Source organism: Tenrec ecaudatus, chromosome 7 (genome assembly GCF_050624435.1).
Source record: "Tenrec ecaudatus isolate mTenEca1 chromosome 7, mTenEca1.hap1, whole genome shotgun sequence".
Classification (NCBI taxonomy): Eukaryota; Metazoa; Chordata; class Mammalia; order Afrosoricida; family Tenrecidae; genus Tenrec; species Tenrec ecaudatus.
Window position 1 is genome coordinate 15,913,420 of NC_134536.1, and position 21,457 is coordinate 15,934,876.

Genomic DNA, 21,457 nt, shown 5'->3' on the forward strand with positions numbered 1-21,457 from the left:
AGGAGCATCTTATGGGTTTGAACTGCTGACCTTGAGGTTAGCGGTCCAAGGATTAGCTGATGAGGTCACCAGGGTTCCTTTTATAAAGGCTACAACCTTAGCCACGCCATGAGTCCCCTCAGTCTGATCCTTCTCACTGCCATCGAGTCAATTCTGACGCAGAGCAATCCGATAGGACAGGGTGGACGTCCTCCTGTGGGCTCCTGAGCCCTAGAGGGTTGCTGTACGTTGTAATCAACGTGATGGCCGTGGCTTTTTCAGAAAAGGAAGGACCTCTGATAAAGCCACAGGTGCTTTGCTGTTAATGTGAAGGTTGGTAGTTAGAACCGACCCAGTGGTTCTGTGGTTTAAGAGCCCCAGCTCTCTGCTTTGATCAAGACTGCAGCCTTGCAAATACAATGGGGCAGCCTCTGCTGGATCACAGGGGATCGCTGTGAGTTGAAAAGGACGTGGCAACAGCTCACGACAACCGCCAAAACCCCAAAGCCCCATTGCCATCAAGCTGACTCAGAGTAATAGTCACCCTATAGACCAGCGGTTCTCAGCCTGTGGGCCGAGACCCCTTTGGGGGTTGAACGCCCGTTTCACAGGGGTCGCTCAATTCATCACAGTAGCAAAATGACAGTGATGAAGTAGCAATGAAAATAATTTTATGGTTGGGGGGATCACCACCACATGAGGAACTGTATGAAAGGGCCTTAGCATTAGGAACATTGAGAGCCACTGCTAGAGACCCACTGTCATTGACCCTATAAAACAAAAAACTGGGTGCCCACATCCAGTGAATTCCAACTCATAGCAACCCTATACAGGGTTTCTGCAGCTATAAATCTTCAGAGGAGCCTCTTCTTTGTCCCAAGGCACCTGGTGGGTTTGAACTGAGGATTTGGGGCTAACAACTCCACACATAACCACTGTGCCACCAAGAATCCAGCGACCCTAGGTGACAGAGTAAAGCTATTCCATAGGGTTTCTTCTTTCTCCCCTGGCGTGGCTGGTGGGTTTGACAACAAGTACAATTCACAGGAAAGGGAGCCAGCCTCCATGGGCCCAGAATCATAGCTCGAGAATTTTCTCGTTTGGCATTTAATTAAAATTTTGATGTTTGGATGCTGATGCAACATTCTAAAGCAAGGTGCTCAGTACCTTCCAGGCCCAAAGGATAGAGAAAAGAGATCTCTTTATTCCCGGTGATCTAATGCACAGATGGACAACGCGACGCACAGTAAGAGACCGCCCCACTGCCAGCAAGTCAATGCCCACTCATACCAATGCTATAACAGGCACCGGTCATCCATGGCCTAGACTTTCAGCACATGTCCAGGTCCCTCATGGCTCGGCTCCTAGTTCCCGTCATCTTAATGCTGCGACTTTGTGATAGTTAGGGGTCAATTTGGCTGGGCAGGATTCTTAGTAGTTTCTCAGTGAAGGCTTAGGAATCCCCATGATCTGCTGTGAGCAGCTCATCAGTGTAAAAAGGTTAGCATGAAGTGCAACTCCCTTACTCCGCCACAGCCCTGATGCAATTGAACGGAAGTTTCCTGGGGATACAACCTAATTCTTATGTACGGTGAGAATGCTGTGTGGATGTTTTCTTGAATTTTTTTGGCATCAACCTCCAGTTCTTTGGATTTGAGTCAATGGCCTGCCATATTGCCTGCCCATCCCAGGAACCACCAGTGGCCTGACATCTGACCTGCAAACATTTTATTAGTTCCCCTCTCTAGTCGCAACCCTGACCCGCTGACCTTGTATTCCTCTGTCTCTGAAGCCCACTCTTCCTGCCACCCTGGAATAATCAGCCCTGGAAGCTATGCTAGGCAGGGTAATGCTCCACTTTTACATCTGACCCACAGACTGGATTTACCCACGTCTACAACTCTGTGAGTCATTTTCTTGATACCCGTAAGTGTGTGTGTGTGTGTGTGTGTGTGTGCGCGCACACATGCACTTTTGCTTCTCTGGAGAACCCAGTCTAACACAAACATCGATGATGTGTCATGTCTAGAATCAGTTGAAAGGGCTGTTTCCAAATATTTCTCTCAGCCCACCTATTTCTCACCCTCTCCTGGTTCTGGGCTTAGCTGAACTGAAACCTTTAACATTCCCCACGCTTGCTCACCACGCAGGACCCCCTCTCTTGTCAACCAGGCTCTGTGGGCTGTTTGGAGAAGGACCTTGGGAAGGGTGTGTCCCTCGGAGGAGGCCGTGAGTCACCAGATGCCTCCCAGGAAATCCTCTTGGTGTCCCGCCTGTGATGTCTGGGGGGCATTTGTATGAGCTGCCACTGTTCACTAATCTATTAACCAAATATTCCTTGCTCACGGTTTCTTGTGATGCCTGTGATGAGACGCGTGGATGCACAGGGGACCCGGGAACAGTTGCTGCTCTTGTTGGGGGATGGTTGCTTACTACTTCAGTCACATCACAATCAATGCATCGTTGAATGAGTTTTAAGCATAGCTCTGCACATCACAGATGGTCTACCCCTCTGAGCCTTTCTTCCTTAAGAAAGTGGCCTAAGGCTTCCTCTCCAGCAGTCTGTGGGAATTGCTTCCATAAAGAATGTTTCTTGCCCCATTTGCTTTACAAGGAAGTTATTGATGTGGGTGTGGTTATGCCTATGGTGATTACGATGCAAGAAGACCCAAAATTGCTTGGATACAGGAAGTCTCCTGGGAGTGTAGCTTATACTCAGGGACTAACTACCCAACAAAAATGTGATGCTGAGTCCCAGCACCCCCCTCCAAGGCAGTCTTCTACATCTGTTCCCCATTCTGGACCCACCTGCCCTCTGTTAGGCTGGGTTGTCCTGAGAGACAGACCCAGTGACACTAATATATGTATTTTTCAAAAGGTCTTTATATCAAGAAGTAATTTTGTATCAAGAAGGAACCCCAGCCCACTCCAACTCAAGTTCATGGGCTCAACACTAGTGGGAGCCCTCTTCAGACAAGCCTAGCTGCAGGCTGATAATGCAGGAAGTTTAAGCGAGAAGCTGGGAGATCACAGGTCAGTGGGTGCAGAGTGACGTGCATCCAAAGTTGGTGGGTCCATGGCAGCTCTCCAGGTCACTGGCCCAAACAGGCTCTCCTCCTGGAGGCAGATACAAATCCCAGGAGGTGGAAGGCACAGGGTCAGAGAGCGAGTTTTTATAGAGAGGCCACACACCCAATGAGGCATCATCAGGCTGTGACCTCATTGGTCAGCTAGACTCCGCCTCTGCACACAGGTTCGTGTTGGCACGCAATCTAACCACCACTCCCCTTCCACAGCACCCTGCACAGCCACATATTCCACTAGTACAGATCAAGGGTGTGGCAGATGGTCAAATGAAAGTCACTTTACAGATGCTGATGGGATGTTGCAAATGAAGGCTGGGTTTGAAGGCAGTCTCCATGCCTGCTGCCTGGCTGCACACTTGCTCTCGAGGACCTGAACTCCTCCAGGTCTCCCCTGGGGAGGGTTTTGGTGTGTACGTCATGGCACTGGATGCTTCTTTTAGAATGTTCTGGTGGACCTCCACATGCACTCTGTATTGCTGAAAGAATCTCCAGGGGGCAGCAGAGTCAGGGGGCAGGGGACATCAAGCTGCTGACAATCCAGGGGCAGACACCTTTACAAACTCTGTTCTTTCTCTGTCACTTGACTTTGTGCTTATCTCTAGAGGCTATTCTACAGTGAATGTCGCAACTCTCTGACGCCAAAAAGTAAAGCAGTGGCCTTCTGAGAACTTAGGGAAACTCCCAGAATCTGCATATATTACGACTACGAAGCTGTTATCCATCTCTCCACATGCTCTGCAGTTCACATGGTGGACTTCTTTTTTTCTTAGAGAGAATGTGGCTTTATTGGTCAAACTCATATAGAGAAATGCAACCCAGGGAGCAAAGTAAATCTAGGGGTCTTTTCTATGGCCTTTCTAAGAAGAACAGATGGAGTTCCCACACAGGAGTGGTTATGCAACTAGGGTGGCCATGTTAGGCTACTTCTGGGATACCAGCATTCATGGTGAAGGGAGATACTGAGAAGGTAACATCCAATTGTGTGATCTCCACTCAGTGCTGCATGACTCCTCATTTGGTTCCTTATTCCTGGATCATGCACCAAGGGACACAGGCATACAAGTGCATACACATAAAATATAATCTTGAGTCAACACAGCCCACATGGAAGCCTGTGTGATCCAAGGATTGTAAATAATAAAATCCAGATCTGAAAGAGGGAATGGTACCAGGGCTTGAATTGTGAACACAGGGCTTGCAGAAGGCTATGGATGACAGAAGCTCAAGATCTACTTGCCAGGGCCCCATGTGGATTAAGCCTCTGATGAATGTTCTCTGATCATAGTTGAGGGATATGAATAATCTTGCTATTGGACAGAGAGTACTGGAAAGTTGATGACTGCAGAGGTAGTTAGGTTAAAATACAGGATCTTATCATTTGACCTCCCATTTGACCCACTTTAAAATGGCTCCATTCTGAATGTTTTCTGCTTTCATTTTCATTGAGGTTTCTCTATGTTTTGTCTAGTCTTTGTTTTTTGTTGAGTTTTCTTTGTCTGTTTCTTGTATGATTTTCTGCATAGGAAATGCCAGATAAGTAGATTTAGAGTAACTGGATTGATAATTGTCTGGGGCCATGGCAGGGAGGAGGGAGGAAAATGGGAAGCTACCAACAATGAGTATGAGAAGAAAATTTTACAAAATTAATAAAATTGAATGATTAAATTCTGTGAGATGTGAAGTTTATGCTAATAAAACATTTTTTAAAAAACCATACTCTCTACAGCTCCTGATCCTTTTTCCTCTCACCTGGCCCTCCCCTTTCTTGAACACTGATAATTAAGTGTCCTTAATTCGTAAAAGTAATTAGCCCTTTGCCACATGCCATTGCCACCTGCTACATGCCACATGGCTTGAACAGTGTCCTTCAACAAGATTTGCTGATGTCCTAATTCCTGGGCCTATGAAGGTGACCTTGTTTGGAAACAGTGTCTTGAGTGTTATCAATTGGGGTAGCATGATGGGGGTAGTTATATACTCTATTGTCAATTTAAGAGGATTATGAGTGGAGGGGTGGAGTTTGATTGACAGGCCACAGCTTGATGACAGCATTTGGAGGCACTAAGGAGCTAAATAGCTCACTGGAGGCAAGATGCAGATTGACTCCCAGGGAGACATTGCAGCTGACAAGACACATGGAACTACACTAGTGCCCTGAGCTGGAGGAGCCACATGAAGACCCCTGACAGCACGGAGATGCTTACGATGCCACTGGATCCACAAGACTTCCCACCCAGTGGCTTGTTATTTTCCTGTCTTCTGCATCATTGCATGTGTTTCGTGAGTCTGAAGAGGACTTTATAGATTGGGATCAGCCATGTGGTCTACTATCAGACTTATGGACTTGATCTGGACTAGGCTGGGATGTTTTCTCAATATTCAATTGCTCTTGTAGATAAAGCTCTGTCTTATGAGTCTCCCTGGATTTATTTCTCTAGTCGATCCGGACTAACACATATGAGAACCTATAAGAGTAGGGTCGATGCTAATCCCATCCTAGTGATGGTTTATAAAAGATATGGGGACGTAAAAACACACAAGGGGAAGACTTTATGTGAAAATGTATCTACAAGCCAAGGAATACCATGGGTTGCAGGCAGCCACCGGGATCTAATGGAGAAGCTCTTCTCTCAGAGCCCTTTGGGAGTCTGCATGGTTGTTGCCCTGATTTGGACTTCTAGCCTACAGAATGGTGAGAAGATAGATTTTTGCTAAAAAACCACTGGGTGGTGTTTTTTTTTAAGGCAGCCCTAGACGATATGTGTTTTTAATGGACTCCTTTGTACTTTGCTTCTGATAGTTTCTCCTAGAAAATCATTTAGTTTATGTCATCAAATTTATCAAACTTTTAATTTCTGGCTTTTCTGGGTCTTACTTGGAAAATCACCAACCAAACCCACTGGTTTCAAGTAGATTTCAAATCATTGTGATCCCATGCGGGGTTCCCAAGGCTAAAAATCTTTATGAGAACAGACAGCCTCATTTTTATTGTATGGAGTGGCTGATGGGTTTGAACCACTGACCTCATGCCTAGTGTCCAATGGCTGACCTATGGTGCCACTAGGTACTCCTGTCACTGTTTAGTAGCATGCAAAAACTACCTTACATGTCCTGCTAGTACTCTTCCATGTTTTCATACTTAAAACTCTCAGACCCAGGGCCTTATTTATATGTAACTACTTTATTGAGATGTAATTCACACATCACACAATTCATCCAATTAAAGTATACAATTCAATGAGTTTTAATATATTCACAGAGCTGTGTGATCCTGTGGGATTTACTCTGGGGGGCGGGGGGAGAGAGAGAGAGATTTGGAAAATATTTTTTACAGGTGCCTGGTTAGTCTTCTTAACAACATGTCTGGAACAAACCGTCTTGTCACACTGCCTTGAACTGTGCTAGATACATTTGTGATATCCATTGACTTCTCACAGCTGTCCTCTAAGTTCATATGCTTAATTCCTGCCTTCTTTCCAAGGACCCAAGTAACCAAACTCACTGTGACAGAGGCAATACTGCCGCATGGCAACCCCCTGTGGGTTCCAAGACTGTAAATGTACACAAGTAGAAAGTCAGTCTTTCCTTCGTGGAGCTGCTGGTGGTTTTGAACTGATGACCAGGCAGATCGCAGCCCAACTCCTAATCACTACACCATCAGGGGAATTAAAATTAAACCAAACCTACTGCCATCCAATTGGTCCAGTTGGTCCCCCACAGTGACCCTTATAGGACTGGTAGAACTGTCCTTGTAGATTTGTGAGGCTATATAGCGTTCAAGAGAGCAGAAAGCCTGATTTTTCTCCTATAAAGCTTCACGCAGGTTCAAAAACCTGACTGTGCAGTTAGTGGCCCAACATGTGACTTCTATGCCAGCAGGGCACCTCAAGACTGGAACTAGTATCCACTAACTGGCAATAGCTACCGCCAACCAGAAGAAAGAATCTCACCAGCAAGAGGTTCTATCCGCTGTCTCTGTTCCTTGCTTACTTTAATTCGTTCTGTAAGATTTGTTGCTGTCGGATGCTGTTGACCTTGTTCTGACTCACAGCGACTCTGTGTACAGCAGACCCAAACACGGCCCGGCCCCGCACCATCCTCACAGTGGTTGTGGCTTGAGTCCCCTGACACAGCCACTGTGTCGATTCATCTTGTTGAAGGTTGTCTGCCATGCTGCCATGCGACTTTCTACCAAGCAGGATGTCCTTCTCCAGGGACTGGATTACAAGATTTCGTCACTGACTTTTACTTTCCAGGTCTCAAGTAGACATTCAGACACAGGGAAGAAAGTCTGAGGTGTTAATAAAGACTTCCAGAATGGAGCCACAGCAGACAAGGAGGAAGACAGATGTGATACACTGGGTGAGATAGTTAAGGTTTATTGTGCCCACCTGGCTGATAAACACATGGGGCTAATTGAAGGGCAGAGAGATAAGTGGCTCCGTGAGCCTTGCCTTTCGAGTTCTCAGGTCTCTTGCTCTCTGATGGTTGGACCAGGGTGCAGCTGCCTTAGACAGTTCCTTGCTTCAGCTGGCAAGGCTCACTTCCTGTGAAACATTTCTGAGGAGAAGCCACACGAACCTACCCCGAGGCAGCCCTAGGTGCTGGAACAGCCATGTGAAGACCCCTGCCAGCACTGAGATGCTTACACACTCACTGATTCAGCTTTCCTCCTGCAGTCGGCATCATTGCGTGTGTTTTGTGAGATGGAGGAGGACTTTGTAAATCGGGGTTGGACATATGGGCAATGTTAGGCCTATGGTTGGGATGCTTTCTTACCCTTAATATAAAACTCTCTCTTACATACATATGAGCTTCTGTGGATTTGTTTCTGTAGTTTACCCAGACGAACAAGCTGGGCACATCCTCAGTAAAGGTCTGGAAAGAAAGCATTTTACATTTAATGCTAGTCTGTCTCTAGCTAATCGAAATCAATCTTCAAGCAATAGTCATGCCATCCTTCAAGCTCAAGGAGGTATTATGCAAAGCATCCGGCACACAGTAAAGCCTGTATTTCAGGATCAGTTATAGCTTCCATGATAAATAGGAGCTTCAAAAAGTTCATGGGAAAATGGAATTAAAAGTGCACCTTTTAGCGGTAATTTCAATGGCCACCTATGCCTATGAGGGCTGGACAATGGATAAGGGAGACCACAGAAGAATTGTTGCATCTGAATTATAGGGTTTGTGAAGAATATTGAAAGAGCCGTGGCTTGCCAAAAGAATAAATACATCTTTCTTGGAGGAAATACAGCTTAGAAAGAAAGATGGAGAGACTTTGCCTCATGTACTTTGGACATACTCTCAGAAGAGTCTGCGAGGGAAGAGGACAGCATGCGTGCTGGGATGTGGAAGGGCAGTGGTAAATGGGAAGACCTTCCCAAGGTGGACTAGCACAGTGGCTGCAACACTGAGCTCAAACACGAACAACGGTGAGGTGAGGACGGCGCGGGACTGGGCAGTCTCCACTTGCTGTGCATGTGAGTCATACACAAACTTAATGGCACTTAACAACAGTAGATAAACAACTGCATGTATATAGATGTATGTATGTGTGCATATGTCAAGAAGGGGTCGACGTACCCGTAAAACAATTGCCACTGTTTGACTGTGGAAACCCAGATTCATGGGGTTTTTCTATCTGCAGCAGGGAAACTTTGAAAGCTGTATTGATCAAAGGGGATGAGTTGGTGAACACATCATTAAGTTGATCTAGGAGTGGATCTTTCTTGTCGTGGATTTGATTTGATTTTTTAAAGGCAGCACATTTTCTCTCTAGCGCAAAACAAAGGAGGACAGAGGGAAGGGTTTGGAGGACGAAGCGTTAAAAATAACTGCTCAGAGCCAAAATAGAGAAATGTCCCTTCTTGGGAGAAAGTCTCTGTTTACTTCACAGCCTGCACACCGGCAGGGGAGGAAGTCTTCGTGTGGGAGGGAGCCTGCTCACCTGCTGTGAGGAAAAGTTTGGCTGAGAAACTGAGAAGGTGGAAACAGCAATTCTCCCTTCTCCTTGTCCCCTTTGAATAGTCTCCCACACTTCCCCGTGAGGGGCTCTTCTTGCACGAGAGCATTTTGGCTCGGCCTCTTCTTGCTGAGTACGCTGCCCTTCCAACCAGTACTTATTACCGGTCCACAGAACCAGGCTTGTTGCTCAGCACCCAGCAGCAGTCGTTGACCCTCTGTGAGGGCACATTCCAGAAACTCCCAGGTCCCCTTTCCTCACGCATGTGCATTTCTCTACGGAGTGTGGAGCCTGAACTCGGAGGCTTCCTTGGGGAGCCTTCAGTGCTGTGAACCCAAAATAATCTCCTTCATGTTGTGGCTCGTGTGGAAAACATTTAGGATGTCCAATGTCTGCAGAAAAATGAACTTTCTAACCCCTTGGACGAGGGAAAACTCAACGGGGCTAAACTGTCCACCTAATCCATAGATGAACCATGAGTTCTCCATGAGCAAGTACAGTTTATGAATTGTGAGGGGTCCTCCGATGTGTAGTCAGTTCTGATGCACAGCGACCTGGGAGGATGGGGTACAACTGCCCTGGTGGTTTTCTGAGACTGTAATTCTTTACGGGAGTAGAAAAGCCCCCTCTTTCTCCCAAAGAGTGGCTTGTGGATTAGAACTGCTGACCTTGTAGTTGGTCCAGTGCATACCCATTATATCACCATGGCTCTCCCTGGTGCTTTAACTGATGCTAGAGAAGAATATTGACTGTAACATGGACTGCGAAGAGGACCAACAAATATGTCTTGGAAGAAGGGTCATCCTTTGAAGCAAGAATGGCAAGACTTTGTCTGAAATACTTTGGACATGTTGTCAGGAGAGAACAGTCCCTGGAGAAGAACATCATGCTTGGTAGAGAGGATGGGCAGCATGGTCGCAGCAATGGACTCAGGGATAGGAGCAATGATGAGGGTGGTACAGGACCGGGCAATGGTTCAGTCTATTGTACAAAGAGTTGCTATGGGTCTGAACCAATCCAATGACACCTAACAACAACATGATATTTTCAGTAAATCGTTAGAATGATGTCTTAATCCAATGATGTCTTAATCCTGTGACACTTAGCTGTCTGTCACTAACATTATCACAAGGTGAGGTGGTGAGCAGGTCATTTGTGAACCAACTGCCCAGTATAGCTCAATGTTAGTGTTGAAGGCAGACAGAAACTCACCATCTCTCTGACACCAGGGAACTGTTTACCTGTCTACTGAGGCCAGGGTATTGTGATTTAGGGGGTTAATTTTCACAGTCCTACCTTAACTTCCGGAGCCCCTGGGTGGCGTGAAGGTGAAGCGCTCAATTACTAACCGGGAGGTTGGCCGTTGGAGCCATCCTGCGATAGCTGGAAAGACAGGCCTGGCGACCTGCTTCTGAAGGGTCAGAGCCTGGCAAAGCCTATGGAGCAGTGGAACTCTGCACACACGGGTCACCATGCGACAGAATCGATTCAGTGACAACTGACAACCACAACAGCCTACACAGTCAGCAAGCCGTCAACGCCATTTCTCAGGGAACGGATGAATCCACAGCATGAGAAACGGATGATTACTAAGAATCTGGAGGTAACATGATTATAAGAAGACATGATCCGTCTAAATCCCGGAGGTGCTCCTGAGGCTGAGAAACACGTGGGGGAGGGAAAAACAAGATTCATTTTTTAAAAAGCACAGCTTCTGTCCAAGATCAGAAAATGTAGTTTACCAAGCCAACCAGCCTCAGACTCCCACTGTGAGCCATGACAGCCTGCTACACTAAGCTCGCGCATGGACTTTACCAGTCTGGTTTTTCTGAGTATCTCAAACCCCCCTTGTCCCCTTGTGGGGAGGCTTTGTTCTGCGATTTCCCCTCACATTTCAGTGACCGCGGAGGCACCCGGCTGAACGACTCTTTACTCAAGACACCTCCCGGATGTCCCTACTCGACAGAAACTTCAGCCTGTTTGTCAGGAGCCCCGAGGTCCCTGAATCTCTGCCTGGGATATCAAGTGCCCTCACAAACGTGCACTTGCACTTGTACAGCTTCAAAAACATGCCTCAGGAGAGAGGAAGCTGCCCTGAGGGAGGCCTCTTTTTCTGTGAAAAAAAATTGGTGACTGACAAGGAGCCAACCCCAGAGACCAACATAAGACATTTAACTTAGCGGTCCTGAAAAAATACAAGTGGGTCAGGGAAAGGCAAAAGGTACAAATTAAGATGTCTAAAATTCAGTGTGGAGCACTGCGTTTTATTTATTGGGTGGGGGGCGGTGTCTGCATATTGAGGTTATGAAACAGTTCAGCAGCTCATGTTCTGCATCGCAGGGGCTCCGTAAGTACTTGTCTGATCCAGAGGCTCACACACACCATCTTTCTAAGTGTGGAAAAAAACACAGAAGAGGTCCAACCAGAAGCAACATATCTGGAAACATGCACCATTTGAATGGCTGTATCTCCTAGATTATTTGAGAGGAAAGTGAGTGAAATTTCCTGAGTTCAGCAGTCCACACCATTATTGATCCATCAGCTGATTTCAAACAAATCACATAACATCTCTGTGCTTGAAGGACAGTGGCAGAACCACTCACGTTGAACCTCAGATGGAATAACAAATACGTTAGCCATTCGATTTCTCTCCGCTTGTTTTTGTTGATGTGGTGACAGCAAAGAAATTGTGTTCAAGCAGAAATGGAATGGAATGGAGAAAAAACAAAGTTAAATAGTCTTACAAGTATGGAAAAGTAAATTTCTCTGGTTCTGCTTCACAAAGTAACTCAGACTGGTGGCATAGACCAGACCAAAGGAATATGGCCGCCCCTTCCGAATCTGTTGCTTAAAATCACCTCCAGGTAGAATTGATGTAGTTCTATTGTGGTGTTGATGAAAAGTATTGACTATCCCATAGATCACCGTGGACTTGACGTCGTTCTGGTGGTACAGTGGGCTCCCCACTGGGCTGCTCCCCACAGGTCCATAGTTCACAATTACTGGGGAGACGCTCCTCAGGAGAACCAGGAGGCTTTCTGCTCCCATAAAGATTGACAGCCTCGGAAACTCACCGGGACAGTTTGACCCACACTATAATTCTACCCTGTCAAAATCAAAGAAATGTCAGTGTGTTTGGTATTTGGTTGGAATGAGGAATCTAGTCTTAGGAAAAAGAATGCATGAGTGGTCCTAGGGAGTGAAGATGGTGCGACGTCCGGTCGCCTACTTTCCACCTCATCATCAGCAAAGGAGAACTGCGGGGAAAGGGTCTGAGATTTGCATAGATGGAGGGTCAGTGGAAGGAAAGCCTCACTGAGATGAACTGACAGAGGAGTGGGCACAAACAGGCCAGTGGTGATAAAGATGGTGCAGGGCTGGGTTGAGCTGCTCTCTGGACTCAGAGCAATTCAAACAGCAAGGAGCGCTAACAACAGTCACCAGCCTTGTGAAAGGGCGATCTAAGTATCAGGAACTAAACACGAGCAACAGGCATGAGAATTATGCCTAGGAACAGACTCTGGGTGTGGTTTGATGCAGGTGAGATCAATAAGGAGCAGGTAGAACAGAATCAAATTACGTTCTGAGACAACTGCACAGCCAATGCAATCAGGAGCCCAGAATGAAAAACATAGATTGTTCAGTTCCCTAACCCCGAGGCTCCCAATATGTCCTGTCAAGAAGTGTGATGATAGCTGTCGAGCCCACCCAAAGGACAAACTTCTCAGGATCCACTTTGGTGTGGCTACGGGGAATACAAAATGAGACAGATTGATCTCAAGGTAAAGCCAGTGGGGCCTGGAGAACAAAGAAACGTGAATTTGCCACCCCACCAGAGCAGAATTCGAGACAAAGCAAAGAACTTTCCAGCCCCTCCGAGAAGAAGCCTCTTCATATCTGTCCTGTCGGATCCTACTGCTAGGGAAGAGTGACGGGTTGAGCCCACCCTTTTCCCCTTACTCCAAGTGGAGATTTAAGTTATAATTCTTCAGTCCCTGCTCCACCATTGGTTATTGGGTGTTTATGCGGGGTGAGGTCTCCCCAGGAGGTGGAGTCACATTCATATCTGACGGAGAAGAGACACAACACGGATAAACCATAGGGCATGGTGGACTTACAACTGGATGGGACTTGGAGATGTCTCCTTTGGGAGGAGCAGAGTGAGTCCATGCATGGGAAGAGTGGCTATCTGGTCACCAGAAGGGGAGATTGTGCCAAAGACTACTCATCAAAGCCCCAAGTTTTCTCCTTGGGTTTCCTCCTATATACATCTCCCTGCTGACCATGTCATCAAACAGTGAGCATTGGTGGGTTCTGGCCCATGGAAAGTGGACAGAGAGGTTGGTATGACTCAGTGGTGACGTACTTTAAGAAACGTGTACTTCGTCCCATCTTTCCCCCATCTACTACCTGAAGAAAGAATACTTTGGGGACCAGGAGGAGGGAAGAGCCCCAGGTTAAAAGGAACTGGGGTGAAAGAGAAAGTCACCTAACCAGGAGGACAGGCTGCGTGGAGGGAGATGGGAGTAAGACACGAACATTTATTTATTGCATAGCTAAAATATTCAGATGTGTTACAACTGCCAGTCTCCTGCTAGCCTGGACCCCCTAATTCTGAGTGTACCCCAAATACACGTATCAGATGCCTCCCTGTCCCAACTCACCCACCACACAAGAGCACACAGGCAAACATAAATCAAAGCCCACTCCCATGGAATCAACTTAAACTCAACGATGCTCAAACAGTTCACTGCCATCGAGTCAAGTCTGACTCACAGCGAGCCTACTGGACAAGGTAAAACTACCCCAGTGGGTTTCTGAGAGTGTAACTGATTACATGAATAAGGAGCCTCCTCATTCTCCTGTGGGGTGGCTCGTGGTTTTGAACTGCAGACCTTGTGGTTAGGAGCCCAACTCCATAACTTACTATGCCACCAGGGCTCCTATTCTGACACCTAGCCACCCTCTAACGGGTTTCCAAAGCTCCAACGATTTCCGGGAGCAGATAGCATCCTCTTTCTTGTATGCAGTGTTAATGGCTGTGACCTGTCAATCTTGCAGTACCAGTCTGACACTCACCCAATAGCGCCATACAAAAAACATAGGACACAGAAATATACTTAACTTCTGTACACCTGGGCAAAAGGATGGAATAAATGGATCCCGTTGGCACCTCACTATCCAGATTCTAATCACTTCCAATAGGCACTCAGTGAGGATGTGATATCTGATGAGCACTTTGAAGGGTGGTCTGAGGGAAGAGGAGGGAAATCCCAGGCAGATCCAATGGGATCAGAAAAGGGTTTGAGGTGGGAGATGACAAAGCATATTAAAGGAAGGTTGAATGATCCAGCTAATAGGGTTTGGTACATGGAGGAAGATAAATTTGGACCAATGACAGTCAGGGTGGGGAGAGTAATTAATAAATGGCTTCAGAGGTCATATGTGAGCTGACTGGTGAGGGAAGACCAATCCAGGCTTATCAGTGGGCCAAGCGATCATGTGAATGTTTCTGGTCTGGATCCTCTGGCATCAATGTTCAGATGACAATGAGGGGGAGAGGAGAGCCTGGGAGGAGACTTGAGGCATGAACACTGGATATCGTCACAGTGTTACAAGGAGAAATAAGGGAGATGTTTTCAAATTCCTTTGTAAAGAAACATCCAACTAACTTCAGTGAGTCACCCACAGTCCTGGATGCAGAAACGATGGCTTTACAGACTCCTCTGAAGCTGAACACCAGGAAACAGAGAAATCCACAACGTCTTCATTTGGCAGCAAAGGAAGTGACTTCCTTTAAAATATACTGAGTTTCACATTTCACAGGATCGGCTAGGACCAATTATATCCATTTGGATTCCTTTTTCATATTCCTTCCACTTAATACAGCGGACATCTTTTGTAACCAGCATATGCCTCATGTCTTAAATGCATGTCCAATATTCTGTGTGTGTTCCTATGTGTTGAAGTGATGCCCTATGGGTAACAATGGGTCGTGTTTGTAGTTTAAACAAGCTGGAATAAACAACGTGCAATGAAGAGGCTTATGCAGAATTCCTATACTTGCGAAAATGTGGGCAGAAAAAAATTCTTAGCCTTAAAATGGCCGTGTCAAAGAGTCTATGGATTTCAAGTTATAACGGATTTTGCCAAAAGACTCTCCAAAAAAGGTCATGTCATTCCTCCTCAGTACATACCATGAAAGAGGATGTGGAAAATGCTAGAAACAGAGATGCTGGAGATGTGTAGATGGAGAGCGTAGCGGAAACCAGGAAAGAACAGGAGTTCATTCAGGAAAAGCCCAGGAGAAAGAGAGAGAGGAGAGAAAGTTGTGAGAGGAAACTGGGGCAAACCAACATTTGGGCATGGGAGGGAGAAAGCAGAGTGCCAGGAAGAGGGGGCATAATCCATGAAGTGGCAAAACAAGATGGGACAAATGCTGAAGGTCAGAAGGGAAAGAAGGTGGAATGTTGGACTGCAGGGAGATCTTGGGAGAGGGAAGGGACCATGGAAAACAGATGAGGACAGACCGACTCAGGACCATTGTAGGAAAAGGAATCCCTTTTGCTGTTGTTGAAGAGGAAAGTATGCAAACAACGGCTTTCTAAAAGACTACGGATTAGAAATAATAACACCTCACACTTTCCAGTAAAGAAGTGACTTAATTTTCAAAGAATATAGGAAAATAGAACATGTTGGGGATGTCTTGGTATGGAACCATCTGTCTAAACCAGCATGGGAGTGGGGTGGGGGTGTCCCATGGCTGGATAAGGCCCAACCTCCTTAACAAGACTCTCAGAGATCTGGCCCTAGCACCTCTGTTTACGTTCATTTCTCTCTGCTTGTCTTGCAATTTATGCTCCAGAACAACTCTGAACAAATGCATATTTTCCAAAATTCTTGCTAGTCCTGTCTCCTTGGATCATCACCCTCTCCCACGCTGCTCTGAGAAATCTCTTTTAAGTCTCCCCCAGGCACCGCCTCTCCCAGGAAGACTTTCCCGACAGGCCTGTGAAAAGGGGGAAGTTTCCCACTGTGTGCTCTCCTGCATATCCCTGGCGGTGGTGACGAATATTGACTATCTCATGGAGTACCAGAAAGATGAACCATCTTAGAAAAAACACCATCCAAATGCTCCTTTGAAGCAAGACTTCAGCTTGCTTACTGTGGACACCTCACCCAGAAAGAATAATCACTAGAAACTGACAGCATGTCAGGTGAAGTAGAGGGTCAGGGAAAGTAAGGGAAAATGATCAATGAGATGGATCGGCACAATCACTGCAGCGATGCACTCAGGCACACCAATAATCCTGAAGAGGGAACAGGACTGGACCAGGTTTTGCTCTATTACCTATGAAGTTGCTATGAGTTAGGACCAGTTGGATGGAAACTAACAATAGCAAGGAGCTCTGTGGCGTGTGAGCTGCCAACTGAAAGGTCAGCAGTTCAAAACCACCAAGTACCCCAAGAGAGAAAGATGAAGTTTCTGTCCCTTAAAGAACTGCAGTGTCAGACACCCCCAGAAGCAGTCCAACTGTGTCCAGAATGGACTTGCCGGCTGTCAGAGGTATAGGCTTTTCCTCTGTGTGTTAATACTGACCCATATATCAGTAACCAGTGGCCATTTTGTGTGAAAGACCAGACACCAAGTGTTTAAAGTATCACTGGCCATCTAATCTTTGTCACAATGGCTCACTTCTGACTCTGTTGAACGTAAACAGCACAGATATCAGGCAATGGGTGGGGGCCGAGTTTGAATAAAACTTTATTTATGAAAATAGCAGCATCTGGAGTCAGTCTGCCAGCTACAGTCTGCTAATTTTTGCTGTACACCACTGACCTCCATCCAGCTTCTGCATGACAAGGACCTTCAAAAATGGTGTGGGGGAAATTCTGTCCTCTTTCCATTTATTTTGTCCACAAACGTTTTGAATTCCCCCACCCTACTTATAATAGCGAGTGGAGCAGGCATGTATGTGTCTGCCTCCAAAGGGTTTGCCATCTCTTTCTGAGGAAGAGAGTTTTACAAATAAATAAACAAAAGGCTAGCAAAATCGTTGAAGTGGAAATCAGGTAGACAGAGGGAATTAGTGAGACTCTGTGGTATTGGAAATAAACCTGGTGCCGTATTGTTGAGTCTGACTCACGGCAGACCCCAGCATATCAGCGTAGAAGTGACTGTGTTTCTCTGGGTTTTCAATGGCTGATGCTTCGCAAGTAAATCACCAAGTCTTTCTTCTGAGATGTTTCTGAGTGGGCTCCACCCTCCAAACTTTCTGTCAGCAAACAATCACTTGCACCACAAAGGGGCTCAAGTGAAAAAATGAAGGGAGACCAGAGTCAGAAGACAAATTTGAGATGGCTGCTGGATAGACACATAGAACTGGTCAGGCATCCTGTTGATGTGCTGGACAGGTAACCACAAGGTCAGCAGTTTGAAACCACCATCTGCTCCAAGGGAGAAAGACAGAGCTTTCTACTCCCATAAACAGTTACAGTCTCAAGAACGCACAGGGGAAGTTCTACCCTGTCCTATAGGGTCACTATGAGTCGACATGGACCAGTGGCAGTGAGTTTGGGATTTTGGTGTGGAGTGATTCATGCAGTCCCCAGGGATGATGTGGTCAACAGTGTGGGCTTCATTAAAGTAGAGAATAAAGAAAATAACTGAGATATAGACCTGAAGGAACACCCAGATCATGGTTCCTGTCATTGCCACAACGCACAATGGCTAGTCAAGAACAGGCAACAGCTGTGTAATCCAAGGATAGTAAAAAATAAAATCCAAGACCAAAGGAAGGGGCGAGCGTAAACTCTGAGCACCTGGTTTTCAGAAGGCAATGGAAGAGAGTGAAAGCCCCAAATCCATTGGCAGCATCCCCATGTGTACTCAGCCTCTGGAGAATCCCCTCTGACCACTGACCAGCCATGTGCGACTTGTCGTCAGACAGAGTGCATGGGAATATGGATTACAGATGATGTAATTAGGTTAAAATTTAGCCTCTTATCATTTGTTCTCCCCTTTGATCCATTAAAATTTGCTCTTAACTTTAAATTGTTCTCACTTTCATAATTGTCTGCTTTCTTGTAGATTATGGTCGTTCTGTGATTTATTTTGTAATTGCTGTTGGGAGGGGCAGTTGTATATTTTCTTTTTATGAAGTCCAATGTAGGTCAATCTATAAAGACCGTAAGTGGATCAATCGTTTCTTAGAGTTATGGCCCTATTGCCCCTATGGCAGGAGCCCTGGTGGTGCAGTGGTTATGTGCTGCACTGCGACCTGTATGGTCGGCAATTCAAAACCACCAGGGGGTCATTATGAGTCAACATTGACTCTTGGCAGTGAGATTTTTTCAGGTTATGGAAGAAGAGGTGGAGGGGGGATGGGAATAGAGGACAGATAATAACAAGCACAATAAGGAAGGTAAAGTTCTAAAACTGCTGATGGGGACACAACCCCTGTAATATGTTCAAATCCTTGAAACACCTCGGGTACAAATATGTCCATAAAACTTATTTACAAAGAATAGACCCATGCCACCTCTATTTCTGAGTCTTAAATCCCCCATTTGAGGCCTTCTCTGAAGATGATTCCTTGCAAATGTAATGGTCTGAAGGCTGAAAGGATGGGCTTGAAGGTCTTGCTCGAAGGAGAGTGTGTCTCTCTTGGGCCATGCCTGTGCTCCACCCATCTGTCACCACAGAAGTCAGCAAAGTTTGTTATGTTTTTGTTCACAAGTTAGATGTCAAGGCAAATGAATGCAAAGATAAGATGCGTTGTGCGGTAGTTACATAATCTGTTGTCAACTTGAGACTATTAAGAGTGAAGGGGTGGAGGTTAGCCTGTCAATCAGGTTGCAGCTTGATGAGCTCATCTGGAGGCGCTAAGGAGATAAATAGCTCACTGGAAGCGGGGCACACACTTGCTCCCTGTGAGACATTCCTGTTCACAGATAACATGCTATGCTGATGGCAGCCAGAACCGTGGAGCTGGAGGAGTCACGTGGAGATCTCTGCCAGCGCTAAGATGCTTCCACCACCACTGGATCCACAAGACTCTCCACCCACTGGCCTGTGATCTTCCTGTACTCCATGTCATTGCACGTGTTGTGTGAGTCTGAAGAGGAATTTATAGACTGGTACCAGACAGATGGGCTAATATCAGACTTATGGACTTGATCTGGACTGGGCTGGGATATTTTCCTAATGTCCAATTACTCTTTGTATAAAGCTCTTTCCAATACACATATGAGTGTCTATGAATTGGTTTTTCTAGTCTACCCAGACTAACGCAGGTTGCAAAACACACCATCCCGTTTAGAGAAGGCAGCATTCCGTTAGAGAATGGGAAAACCATGAAAACCAAGCAAATCAGAGAAACGTTACCCATGTGACCAGAGAATCATTTTGGTAGAATTATTCCGAGAAATGGGAAAGAACAATTGCATTGCCCGAATCATTTAGAGGGATTCCATTTCCGGTGGAGATGACTTTGGGGCCACTACTCTGAGAAGAGTTGCCAGAGACTGAAAGCTATCACTCAGAGTTTGAGAGATAAAGCTGGGAGCAATTTAGCCCCAGTTTAGAAAACAAAGTTCTCAGAAGGCGAATTCCAAGCCAAACAGACCTTGCCGACCTTGGGAAGGGGAGAAGGCAGCGGGGTGGTGGGGGAATCCATGGAAGAAAGCTTTCCGTCTCCGCTTTTCTTTCCTGAGCTGAAATTCAGATTCAGCTTTGTCATTGCTGCCTCATTCTGGTGGATTCCTGGTTTCCCAGTGGTTAGAGCTCCTGACTGCTAACGGAATCACTGGCGGAACTAGGTGCTCTTCGGGGAATAGATAGGGACGTCTGCTGTATAAATCTTTATAGAATTACCCTACCCCGCCCCCTCCGCCCCCCCCCGCTAAAAGAAACAAAAATAAAACCCAGTGCCATCAAGTCAATACCGACTCATGGCAACCCCATATACAGTTTCCAAGGCAGGAAATCTTTATCCAAGCAGGTAGCCTTGCCTTTCTCAGGAGGAGCAGTTGGTTTGAACCACCAACTTCGAGGTTACCAGCCCAACGCTTACCCAACAGGATTACCAGGGTCCCTCCTAGAATTCTTCAGCCCCGGAAGTCTCATGGGGCCGTTACACTCTGTCCGATAGAGTCACTAAGGGTTGCAATAAATGGCGGTGGGGTTAGGATAGTGGGATTACTTTGTGAAATTTTATTTGAAACATACGGGAGTCTGTTACGAGAAGCCCTTAAGTATAAGTCCTGCTAAGTGGGTTTTGAATTTTTTAAAAAATTCTTAAAATATACTGTTTGTCTAAGGAAGTGCATATTCAGTGAACATAATACAATGAGTCGATCCTGGGGTCAAGGATGGACGCAGATGAGCACCGAGTCTTCAGAAGGCTGCGCTCCGGAGGCACTGGCCTCAGTAACTGAGCGTGGGAGGGGGGAAGCTGCCACCAGAGGCACAAGGCCTTCCACAGCCATCAAATTCCCTATCAACCTTGGCCAGAAAGAAGGCCCTGCAAACGCGGCCCTGTCACAAGGCGGGGAAGACATTCATTTTCTCTTCCTCCCTCTTGCTGTACTTAGGAGTCCCCAGGTGGTGCTAACAGTTCAATCTTCACCTGCTGGCTGAAGGGCTGAATCACATCCACTCAGAGGCCTGTCAGAAGGCAGGTCTGGTGATGTGCACCCCAAAACCCCGCCATTGAAGCCTTATGGAGCACAGTTCTTTGCGGATACACAAGGGGCTGCTAGCCCTTAGTTGGAATCGACACCACTGAAATGAACTACTATCTTTCTCCTGAATGCAGTCCTCAAGGGTGGCCCTCTGCTCAGCCAAAGTTCTGATGAGCCTCCTTCTAAGCCCAAGACACCGAGCACAGAGCGCAGCTAATTGATGCATCTAGTCCTCCCCCAGAGCCGATTCATTCATGACGACACCAACGGCTGTTGTGAAAATTACACAGGAAACGTTGGATTGACCTGTCTGCTAGATGTGTCTGCAAATTAGCTCCAAACACTTAGTCATACAATGTCCAATTAGCTGTACACAGCAAGCTGGTCCTCAGGGAACAAACTCCAGGCAGATCTTCTTCGCTCTTCACTTTTCTCACATCTGGGATGGTCTAAAGGGTGTTTGGGGATTTGTTTGTTTTTTGTTTGTTTGTGTTTTGGGGGTGGTATTGTTGATTTTTTAAGCCAACAGATAATTTCCAGTATGTAGAGCAAGCCTTCATGTGACCTCCTTTCATCTACTTTCGGTGTCAAAGTGGCAAGGAAGGAGGTTAGAGCGGATTGCTGTCGATGTGAGGCTTCTGCTAGGTTGTGTCAGACACACTTGCGGGTCTGAAAGGGAGAGCGAGTTCTGCACGTGTGTAGATAATGACCCACTTGCGCTTGCTTGTTCAGCTGCTCTACTCCA

At 46.4% G+C, this 21,457-nt stretch overlaps 1 protein-coding gene across 1 annotated transcript in view; it reads right to left on the reverse strand.

Moving 5' to 3' along the window:
- ESR1 (estrogen receptor 1) overlaps positions 1-21,457 on the reverse strand; it is a 345,467-nt gene that overhangs the window by 43,747 nt on the left and 280,263 nt on the right. The gene's annotated exons all lie outside the window — the stretch shown is intronic.